This window comes from Carlito syrichta, unplaced genomic scaffold (assembly GCF_000164805.1).
Source record: "Carlito syrichta isolate Samal-C Ts95f unplaced genomic scaffold, Tarsius_syrichta-2.0.1 Scaffold314889, whole genome shotgun sequence".
In the NCBI taxonomy this organism is placed as follows: domain Eukaryota; kingdom Metazoa; phylum Chordata; class Mammalia; order Primates; family Tarsiidae; genus Carlito; species Carlito syrichta.
Window position 1 is genome coordinate 620,698 of NW_007258985.1, and position 12,254 is coordinate 632,951.

The window sequence follows — 12,254 nt, forward strand, 5'->3', positions numbered from 1 at the left end:
AAATACTGTTTTTTTGTTTTTTGGTTTTTTTTTAGTTGGAGTCTCACTCTGTCACCCAGACTGGAGTGCAGTGGCTGCTCCCAGCCACCGCAGCCTCGACCTGCTGGGCTCTGGAGATCCTTCCGCCTCAGCCTTCCAAGTAGCTGGAACTACAGGCACGCCCAGCTAATTTTTGATTTATTGTAGAGATGAGGTCTCACCAAGTTGTCCAGGCGGATCTCGAACCGGCGGGCTCAGGCAATCCACTCACCTCAGCCTCCCAAAGGCGCGGGATTACAGGCTGAGCCACCGAGCCCAGCTTCAAATACTGTTTTAAAGGCAATGTAGAGTAGTGGAAAACGAGAGGACCTTGAATCTAAGTGTGCTTGAATTTTAGTTCCATCACTTACAAAAGTGAAGTGTATGATGTTTTATATTTTTTCTGTGAAATGGAATTGCTTTCATCTGTAAATTTAGGCAAAATTCCTACCCCAAGATTCTTTGGGGATTACAAAGAACTTACATGCTTTTCCTAGCAAACTATGTGTGAAAGGAGAGATCCCTAGAAACTCAGAATATATCTAGTTTAACATAGCCATTTTGAATCAGCACAACCATTTTGTTTAAGTTTCACCCCTTGAAACACCTTGCTGCACAGTTTGTACTGCCCGCAATTCCTTTTGCCCTATAATCATTAACAAGAGAAATGCCTCGACTTTAGAAACCAGTGATTACACAAAACCCCTTAAGCATGTCCAGTTTTGCTAACAATTTATCTTCTATGCACTTGAATGGATGCATTGTTATCAGTCAACTGTGAGGACCTCCAGCCCACCACCTGGGACATGAGGCACTGATGCCTGGTGATATTAAGATACAAGATTCATGTGACTGCTATGGAAACCTAAGAATGCAACTCTGGACATTTCTTTTGGCCCAGACCCCTACAGTCTAAGTCCCCTAGCTTTTAAAGGCTTGCCTTAAAGGCCTTAAGTACACCTGACTCCTAGACCTCCACACCACACTCACCTGAGTGCCGACCCCTTTTCCATTTGTGAAAGGTGAATAATAAACCTTACTTCTTTCTACTTTCTTCTTTGTTGCAATCTTGCATTATTCCCATGGCACCGGCCCACCTTGTCTCAGTTTACTCTTTCAATGTGACAGTTAGCAGTTGCTCAAGAGAGCATTCTCCTCTATGTTTCTACTTACTGCTTCTGGCATTTGGACAGTTTTACAACAACCCAAATTCCCTGCTCCATTACCATTTCTGGACTATGGTGGTCTACCTTCCAAACACTATAGAAAATGTGCTCTGAACCCTCCTTTTCTGACAATTAAAAATATATATTTTTGAGTTGGAGTCCCACTTTGTTGCCCAGGCTGGAGTGCAGTGGCACACTCACAGTCACTGCAGCCTTGACCTGCTGGGCTCAGGTGATCCTTCTACCTCAGCCTTTCAAGTAGCTGGAATTACAGGTGCATGCTACCACTCCCAGTTAATTTTTTGATTTATTGTAGAGACAAGGTCTCACCAAATTGCCCAGGCTGGTCTCGCACCTCTGAGCTCAGGCAATCCTCTCGCCTTGGTCTCCCAAAGTGCTGGGATTACAGGCTTGAGCCATCGCCCCCAGCCAATTAAAATATTTTAAACATTCACCTCACCCATCATCATGTGTTCTATCATTCGGCACTTGACATGCCTGTCAGGACTTCCCTCTCCCTCTTTGGAACTCCCAGAACATATTGGTGTTATCAGTCATGTGAAAAGCTGAAAATCTGACTTTAATAGAAATATAACATGAACGCAGTGTCAAAGATTTGACATAGTTCACTAATTAATGAGTAAACTGAGACAAGTGCTTCAAGGGTGAATTTGAAGAACACACAAAAAACCTAACATAAATTTGCCGACAGATACAATGCTGGTTTATGTCATGTAGTACAATAAATCTTAATGTTTGGGGTATCTGTTCTACTGAACAATATTGTATTTCAACTGAGCAATATTTTTTGCACCAATATAGACAGGAATCACTTGCATTATTATCACTTTTCTATGAATTAACTACTACCATCAGAGTTCTAGAATAGCCTAATGAGTAGAAAGTCAGTAGAAGGTGCAAACCCCTACAAAATCTGTGAATTTCTAGAGGGTTTACCAGACAATGCCCAGTACTTTACTGTAAGTATGAACTTAGTGATCTCTATTATCAGTTGCTAAGTCTTTGATAATTTTTCCTGCCACATAGGATACCTTATATACATTGTTTAATGGAGCTGTGTTTGATGAAGTCACTTAGTTGTGATCCTGGTTTTCCGTTTACCTGGAAATCTGGTTGAAATACAGGTTCTTGGTATGTCTAATGTGTATAAGAATCATCTTGAACAATCATTAAAGCACAGATTCCTGAGCCCCACCTCCAGAAATATTGGTTTAGTTGGTCTAGAATGTGTTCCCAAAATTCGCACTTTTATTTGCTCCTGGGTACTACTGATACTGCTGGCCAACTGACCATTCTTTGAGTAACATTGCTGTACTCTAGCACTCTTCACACTCTAAAGTGCATCAAAATTATACAGGTATTTTGTTAAGATGCACTTTCTCTTTCAGTAGATTTAGGGTGTGCTTGAGGAGTCTGTACTTCTGACAAGGTCCCTGGTGGTACAGATGTTGCTTATACAGGAACCACATTTGGAACTGAAAGCTCTCAAGGTTTCCCAAATTTTGCTGCACATTAGAATCACCAGGGGAGCTTTTTAAAAACTCTGATGTTCATTGGCACTCTATTCCAATCAAATCAGATTGTCTGGTGAGTGGGAGACTACAAAAATGAGTACAGCTGGTCTTCTATATCTTCAGCTTCTACATCCATGGATTAAACCAACCTCATATCAAACATTTTTTAAAAGGATGGTTGCATCTGTACTGAACATGTACAGACTTTTATTTTCTTGTCAGTATTTCCTAAATAAAACTGTATGTCAACTATTTACATAGCATTTACATTGTATTAGGTACTATAATGATTTATAGTATAGAGATGATTTAAAGTATATTGGAGGATGGGCATAGGTCATATGCAAATACAACACCATTTTATGCAAGGGACTTGAGTATCTGTGAATTTTTATATCTGTGATGGGTCCTGAAACCATCCTCCATGGATACCAAGGAGCAACTGTATTTGTAAAGATCCTGACGTGATTATAATGTGCAAAGTTTGAAAACCACTGCTCAGGTTATTTATATGTCATTGGTTACTGTTTGTGCTATTTGCATGCTTACAGTTTTTTTACTATATATAAAAAAACAATTTTACAGTAAAAAGAGGACCTCTTATCATATAGCTTAAATTTTTTATTATGTATGTATGTATTGATTGATTTGAGTTGTAGTCTCACTTACTCTGTTGCCCAGGCTGGAGTGCAGTGGCTCATTTATGACTACTGAATCCTTGACCCGGTGGGCTCAGATTATCCTTCCACATCAGAAATACAGGCGTGCGCCACCACGGCTGGCGAATTTTTTGATTGATTGTAGAGATAAGGTCTCACCAAATTGCCCAGGTTGGTCTCAGAACCCCTGGCTCAGTCAATCCTCTCACCTCCACCTCCCAAAGTGCTGGGAGAGCATGAGTCACCACACCCAGCTTGTATTTAATGCTACTCTGTAACAACAGAGTAACTGTGCTTTTCCTTCATAGGATGCAGCCACTATAGGATGCCAAAATGTTCAGTGACAATGATGTCTTAAATCTTATAAAGTATGAATATTTTCATTGGCATCTCCTATAGCTCAAATTTATTTATTTATTTATTGAGTTGGAGTCTCACTCTGTCACCCAGACTAGAGTGCAGTGGCCGTTCCCAGCCAGGCAGCCTCAACCTGCTGGGCTCCGGCGATCCTTCTGCCTCCGCCTTCCAAGTAGCTGGAACTACAGGCGCGTGCTACCACGCCCGGCTAATTTTTTTGATTTATTGTAGAGATGAGGTCTCGCCAAGTTGCCCAGGCAGACCTCGAACCTGCAGGCTCAGGCAATTCACTCACCTTGGCCTCCCAAAGCATGGGATTACAGGTTGACCCACCGGGCCCGGCCAAGCTCAAATTTACTAAATTATCTGTTGTTCATACGTAAATAGCAGAACATGGTGTCGGTGTTGGAGAAAAAATTATTCATGACACTTATAAAAGACAGTAAGGAAGATTTTATTCAAGGGGAACAATAGGGTTTTTTGCAGGTGAGAAAGACCAAGCTCAACTCCAAACACAATAGAAAAATGGGAATTTATGGCCAAGGATCAAGGAGGGGAGGTGAGATCAGTGAAGGGAAAGTTACTGAGCAGGAGCATCATGGGTAAGAGGGTTTCTGGCTAACCCAACCTGACAGGATACTTGGAGGCAGGCCAGGGTAAAGATATCATCTGGGGCATGGTGGAGAATGGAGGAACCTGGTAAGATATTGAGGATGATCAGATATACGTGGTGTCAGATTCTGTCTAAACTGGCTTAGCACGAATCTTGTTAAAATTGGGCAAGGTAGAGACAAACACATAAGCCCAACAGTCAGGACCTAGTTGAGAAGAGAGTTCAGATGAACCTGACTAGAGTTTAGCCACAAAGAGAATCTTCATTATTGGTCAAAAAAGTTGGATAAGTAATGAAGTAATTAGACATTAGTTGATATGTTATCTAAATTATTAATAATTTAAGTGAATTGGCATCTTTTCTCACTTGAATTTTATAAAATCTAAATAATGTAAAAATAGAACCCTACAGCAGTGTTAAGCATTGGGATTTCTAAATGAAGGCTCTTAAGTCTTCTCTTGAGGACCCCAAGCTCCATCTTCGAAAACCCAGGGTCTGATTTTTCACAGGTAAGACCAGCTAAGCAAAAAGAAAGAGAACCAGAAAACCAGTGAAATTAAGGGAGCAGGCCCAGCTATATACTTTGTAGGACCTGGTGAAATTAGGGGACCCAGTGTTCAAAAAGCAAGGATAAAGTACTGTTAAAATTATGAATATATAACTGATACGAGTGTGGGCTATAGGCTCACTCCCACCCAGACTCCCTCCAACTTACCTGGGCTCCGCAAGGCCGCCTGCCAGTAGCAGATTTGATGACCATTATGCCACACCCGAGAAACCCTGGTGTAAGGCTGTGAAATGCTAATCCCTTAGAGAGATTACTGCTGGAGTCAGTTCGGGGAGAGGGGTCAGGAAGGAGAGTGGGACAAGGCATAACAGCAGGGCAAGTTCGTTGCTGAAAACCCATCCCAGGAAGGTAGGACCCTTGGGAGCTGAGGCTTCAACTAACCCCCAGGTCCTAGCATGCTACATTGTCCCATCGGACCTCACTTACAAAGCATAAGTTTAAAGATAAAGCTATTGAGCTTGAGGAGAGCAATTGCAAAGCTCCAATAACAGGCCCTTCTGAGGGTGTGTGTGGGTCCTGGGGGATGATAAGCTGGGCAACGGCATAGGCCCCATAAGCCCACCCTGCTGGGGAGCTTAAATTGTACTTCGAATCTTGTGGGAGAGATGATGAAAATGTCATCTGCATCTCCTCTAGCAGCTACAAGCTGTAGCTGAACTACAACATGGGGCTTCTAAATAAGAACTCTTAAACAGCTGAATAGAAATTGTGAGATGACTGCAAAGCTAAAGATGAGACAGTAAGGAGTGGGTGTTCCTGTCTCATCTTTATGTGTTACCTATTGGGTGCAATGATCACTATCTGGGAAGTGAGTCACCTGAAGCCCAATCCCCACCAGTATGCAACATGTCCATGCAACAAACATGCACTTGTACCTCTTGGATTAAAATGATTTTTCAATTCAATGAGTCACCTGCCAAAATAAATTTTGAAAAAGAAATAAAAATGCGTGCCATGTACCTTGGAAACCAAAGCTAAATAAATGTCCACAAGGAGAGAACAATCTACAAGACTCAGATTTAGTTTCCTGTAAAGAGAACATTTTGAGAAATTTCATAGAGGGCCACTAACAACACCAAGGCTGGGACCACACTGTACCTCATCACATTTCTAAATGTTCCCCTCAAGGTTTTACTGGGAAGTACTCACTTGGAACTAAAAGTTACTGGTTTACAAGACCAGTGATTCTTTTTTGGAAGGCGGTGATTTGAGTCTATTAATACAGTCTGGGAAATTATCTGGTGTGAAACCAGCTAGAGAAGTGTGACCCCATGACTTCTGTGTTAGGAGGTCAACATAAAGTCTGCAGCTTCTGCTGCAGAGAAGATGAAAAAGAGTAGAATTAGTGCATTGTAGAATTCAGGGAATAGTTGGGAAGGAAAGAATAGCTCAGAAAAGGGATCAGACAGCATATCCTGAAGTTGATCTTTATACATAAAAAAATCAGCACTCTTCTGGATTTGGCATATTAGTGGGCAGGTTTATCTCAAGAAACTGACATTCTCTTTGCCTTGGAGAACAGTGGCTTCTGGTTCCTTAGTAAATTTGGAGTATTGACAACCTGTCTTGGTAAAACACCATTAAAAAGTTTCATCTCTTCAGTGGCATCATCTAAGTCCAAGATTAAAAAAAAAAATTAGACCAATCTAAATCAAACAAACGAATGTGGCATATAACCATGAAGTTGAAAGGGGAAAAATGAGCATGGATGACTCCAGATCTAGCTTTGAACAAGCCGGCAGGCAGCAGGTAGCCACAAGCTCAAGTGTGAACAAAGTTTACAGCGAGGAATGATCACCTTGGGCTTTGGTAACTATAAGACCAAGTGTCTAGTGAAGAAAAGGAAAAATGACCTGGCAAACTGGGAAGAGGTTTCCTACACGTCTGACTAAGAAATAGTGACTTTTAAAAGGATGCTTCTGTGAGCATCCATGACAGTGCGAGAAAGAAGAGAGAGAGAGTCCATGTGAGGAACAAGAAGGAAAGCCGAGGAAAAGGGTGCTGCCTAAAAAATGACGAGATGAAAAAGCTTTGAAATGGCTTTGCTCGATTCCTTGTCTGGAAGAACCAAGACTCGCCGACAAAAATGAGTCCACAGGCAAAACTAGAGAGCGATCTGAACCTCAGTTTTCTGATCCAACGTCCAAAGAACAAGTGGTCAAACACACACGCACACACAAGCTCGGTCTTGTAAACAGGAATACGCACTTGTAAACAGGAACCCTTGTGAAAGAAGTTTCGTGGTGGACTGAAACTCCTTTGAGTCGGCATGTAGTCTAAATTCCAGGAGCAACGGTTTGTAGAAGTATTCGCTTCAGTTTCTCCTTGGCGCTCCAGCCTCGCCGCCACACAGTCTCCTGCCCTTTCCTCAGCCTTACCAAGGACGCGGAGTCAAGGCGCTCCAACAGGACGCAATACCTGCAGTGTGGGAGGTGCAGGGAGGAAAAAAAAAGTTCTAAATCCATCCCTAGAAATCACTGTATAAGACCCTAACGGATTGAATACAAACTTCCTGAGAAATGGTTACGGAGTTTCGGCTTTCTTAAATTGTAAAGATGCAGACGTCTTAGAGATTGTTAACAGCAGTTTGGGGAGAAAATGTGGGACGGATCCAGAATTAAAACAGAAACTAGAGAAGGTGAATGGAAAGAAAATACACACAGACAAGATTACAAAGAAAAAGGCAGAAACCACAGAAAGGTAGCAGAGTGGCGCAGCGGAAGCGTGCTGGGCCCATAACCCAGAGGTCGATGGATCGAAACCATCCTCTGCTAGCATGGCCTTTTCCTTCACAATATTACACACAAGTTATTCTCTAACTGTCTAGCGCTGCTTCTTTACCTGTATGCAGTGGCGCTTAAACACACGGCGTGAACATTTAAAGACCTAATATGACCGAAGTCGTAAGCGCTATTTTAAATGTCTAATCCTTCCGGTCTTTAAATAGGATGGAGCTCAAGATAATATGAGGACTTAAAAAAAAAATCAAGGATAAATACGTAGTCTCCGCTTGTCGGTGGTGAAGGCGGACAGTGCGTTACCTGGTGGTTCCACTTTCACTTTCAGTGATGAACCGAAACGTAGGCCGAGAAATGGCTGAGTCTGCAAATGGGAGGTCGGAGGTAATGGAGGAGAGGAGCATGAACAGGGGAAAGGAGACTGGGGAGAGAGTAAAGGAAAGGAGAGCGCAACAAAAGCGAGGACGAGGTCGGGCGAGTTGAAAACAGAAGTACGAAAATCTTGGAGACAAAAGCAGGTGTCAAATTGGTTTGTCTGTGGCTGTGGCATTAAGATTCCGGGAGACCCCAACTCTGAAAGAGCTAGGAAAACACCGGAGGAAAACAACGGGAATTGAACCACCGGCCTACGGCTATAACCGTTTTCCTTCTTTATTCAATTTTTGATTCTCTTAAAGTTTCTTCCCAAGTCATTGGTGAAATGGGTACCTCTTGCCTCTAACCGTCTGGTAGTAAGCAGGTGAAAGAGCCTGTTCGTCTAAAGCCGCCTCTACCGAGCAGATGCGACCTCCAAGGACTCACGTTCTGTCATTAACTATGGGAATATTCACTACAGATTGGATCCTACTCTATTCGAAGACCGACTTTCTTCGTCATTCTCCCCCCCCCCGCCCCCTCCCTCGCCATAAATCCTCACATTGTTTATGTAACCCATGCACAGGTTGAGGGTGAAATAAATGTTCAATATCATAAAGCTCGACAGCAGTGCTGAGGCGCGGAGCATATGACCAGCGCCCTTGGAATCAGATCCTAGTAATTCTCAAAATTGTGAACCTCTCTAGCACTTCTTAGTGATCAATTTCTCATTTTCTTCTGTGAGAGGTGCACTTGCTGGGAAGCCTGGATAGCTCAGTCGGCAAAGCATCGGACTATTAATCTGAGGGTCCAGGGTTCCAGTCCCTGTTTAGGCGCTAGCAGGTGGTTTTATTTCAGTCCTTCTTAGGTCTAACATTAACAACCCATTAAGGATCATCTTGAGAAGAGGAGAAATAATAACAGTTAAAACGGACAAACGTGTGGCTTTCCCCCTCCCCAAGTTTCCAAGGGAAGTAAAAAAGGTCAATTGTATTAAAAATAATAAATTGGTGAAATGGGAAACGAGCAGCTTTAAAACTCCCTTGAAATGGCTCATTAATCCAGGCATGGGGGAACAGTTTGGGTGATCCTGACTAGAGTATAAATCTTTGAGAGCAGCGACCTTTGCAATAGTTGTCTCTGTGATTCCTTGCTGTTTGGACCAGTTCTTGCTACATAGATAATTTTGAGCTGCCATGCAAAAGTTCCTGGTTGAAAAATCCATTTCCAAACACTTTAAAAACAATCTCCTAGTTGTCTTTTCTGTCTATATTGCGTTTGCCATTACCTTGGATTTGTATGATGGTTAATGACCCTCACCATGCATTTCTAGTGCGGTGTTTAAAAGGTAGTAAGAGACCAATGTTGTTGACAGTGCTTTTGTCTTGAGATTAATGAAATTCAGTCAAATTACTTCACGTGAGTCCACTGTATTAGATCTTACCCTTTTCTTTTTTTAGATTGTATTATTCATTTGAAATAATTAGGCCCATACCATGTTGAAATTTTTGCCTGACCTTGTATATTTTATTTGTTTTTGTACATACATGATACATAGCATCATTTTCAAAGTAAAAACTATGCAAAGAGATATATTCAAAGAAGTGTCCTGTCTCTCATTCCTTCTTTCCTTCTGTTTCAACTCATTCCCAACTTACTCTCTAATAGGTAATTAGTATTACCAGTTTCTGGTTTATCCTCCTTGTAGCTTTTTTTTGAGTAAACTAGCAAATACATAATTTTTAAAAATGTTCTTTTCTTTCTTAGACTATAGATTGTAGACTACAGATATTGATTTGCACTTAATTTTTTTTGCTTTGCAACATGTCCTAGAAACGTCATGTCCGTTCATAGAGGCTATCCCCGTTCTTCTTTACAGTTGTGTAAGTACTTCACTGCGTGAAATTAACAATCTAACCACTCTCTTATGCTTAGCCATTTAGATTATTTCCAATATTTTGCAATTACAAATAATGCTGCAATGAATAAAAATATCCATGAGTATTTTCATTTTGTTGTATGTAGATTTTCAGGGTAAATGATTATAATTGGAATTATTGAGTGTAATAATTAATGCATACATAATTTTGTTAGACACAGTCAAATTTCCCTCCATAAAAATTGTTCGATTCACGTTTCTACCAGAAATAAATGAAAGTGCCTGCTCCCCATAGTCTCAACACACATTTTAACTTTTGCCAATCTGATAGTAGAGAAATGCTATCTTCATGTAGTTTCAATTTGCAATTCTTAATGCTTGAACATATTTTCATATATGCAAGAACATATATTTTATTTAACTATCTGTTAATGTATTTTATCCCACTATTTGTTAACTCTCTTTAGAGTTTGCTCATCATGTTTTTTATAACATATTTTTAAGTACTTAAATACATTTAATTTTGTTTTATTATATCTATATTTTAAGTCATAATTAGAAATTCTTCCTATATCCAGGTTACAAGGGAATTCGCACACTATCCTTTTTAATACTTGTGAATTTTCAATTTTTATATTTAGATTATTGATCCATTTGGAATGTATTCCCATATAGAGAGTGAAGTTTGAATTTATTTTGTTTCTTTCAATTGGCTAACACAGTGCTCCCGAATTTTTAATCAAAAAGTCCATCTTTGCATTTGTGGCTTGAAATACATGCTTTATCATATACTAAATGTTTGTGTGTGATTTGGTTTACTTCTAGACATTGTATTCTATTACTGGACTGTTTTCTACTTATTTATGGTTGCTATGGTGCTTTAATTATAGATTTAAGAGTATGTTTTAATATCTTACTGGGCTATCCCTCTCCATGGGATCAAGGCTTTCATTTCCACGGCTTCCAGGACTATTGACTGCTAAAGTGTCATAGTTGCTTTCACCTCTAGGAATAGCCTGCTGAAGATAATGCTCTCTCAGGATTGGAATCTCTTTGGGGAAAGCCACATTCGATGATCACAGTTTTGCTTCAATTTGGGACAATTCTGAAGGTGGCCTTCCAGAAGCCTCTGTTGTAACTTCTTCGCAGTTCCACTTTTTCTTTCCTCTAATTCTGTTTTTCTCTTATTCTTATAGGTGTCTTTCTCCTGTGCACTCTCTAATAAATTTTGTACATATAATCGATGTCTTAGAATTTGTTTCTTGGGAACCCAGATTAAGTCAGTCTCTGAAATAGAGTCATGATTTTTGTTTTCTTTTCTTTCTTCTTCTTCTTCTTCTTCTTCTTCTTTTTTTTTTTTTTGAGTTGGAGTCTCTGTTGCCCAGACTGGAGTGCAGTGGCATACTCATGGCCACCGCAGCCTCCACCTGCAGGGCTCGGGAGATCCTTCCACCTCAACCTTCCAAGTAGCTGGAACTACAGGCATGCACCACCACACCCAGCTAATTTTTTGATTTATTGTAGAGATGAAGTCTCACTAAGTTGCCCAGGCTGGTTTTGAACCTGTGTGCTCAGGTAATCCTCTCACCTCAGCCTCCCAAAGTGCTGGGATTATAGACATGAGCCCCCTAGCCTGGCTTGAGTCATAATTTTAGTATTATTTTCTTTTTATTGATAGAAGTATTTAAGTCTACATATTTTCCTCTGATTGCTGCTTTAGCAGTGTCCTGTGGAGTCTGTTATATAGTATTTTCATTGTTTTTGTTGCATAGAAATTTTATACCTTTTATTTATATCTTCCCTTTGGCCCTAGATTTTTAAATAAACTGCATAATTTTCAGGTAGTCAGAAAATGTTGTTTCTATTATTTCTACATTTTAGAATATACTGAGGTTTTGGAGGGGTGAGAGCAGCTAATATATAAACAATTTTCATAAATATACAATGGGAAATTTTTTCATTTCAGCATTTAGACCTCAAAAATCTTTGCATCAGAACTATCACACATCAACCAATAAACATTTGAGTTGTTTCTAGGGATTTAATATTTTGTGAGCACTTATGTATGTGGTATGGTACAGAGGTACAAGAATTTCTTGTGTGTATGTTCCTAGAAGACAAGTTGTGGATTTGTTAGCGAAAGGGTGAAGTCAGAACAGAGTCACTTAGCCAAAGAACAGCCATTTTAACATTGTTTAAGCTTTGTCATACTTTGCTAGCTCTCTGTCCCATTCCCCATTTCCTAATCATGAGCCAAGGACAGAACCAGCTTTCTGGGGGTAGCTATTGATAATTGTTTTGCATTTCCCAAGTATGTCTTGCACTAATTAATACTCTATTCTAGGTTACCAGCTATACAAGACCAAG

General features: G+C 40.4%; 2 non-coding genes across 2 annotated transcripts; both read left to right on the forward strand.

Annotated features, from left to right (window-relative positions):
• The first annotated feature begins 7,618 nt into the window (after nt 1–7,618).
• On the forward strand, nt 7,619–7,690 carry TRNAM-CAU. Its single transcript has one exon. It is a non-coding gene; the product is annotated as a tRNA-Met (tRNA).
• Nucleotides 7,691–8,771: 1,081 nt separating this feature from the next.
• TRNAN-AUU lies at nt 8,772–8,844 on the forward strand. Its single transcript has one exon. It is a non-coding gene; the product is annotated as a tRNA-Asn (tRNA).
• Nucleotides 8,845–12,254: the final 3,410 nt, after the last annotated feature.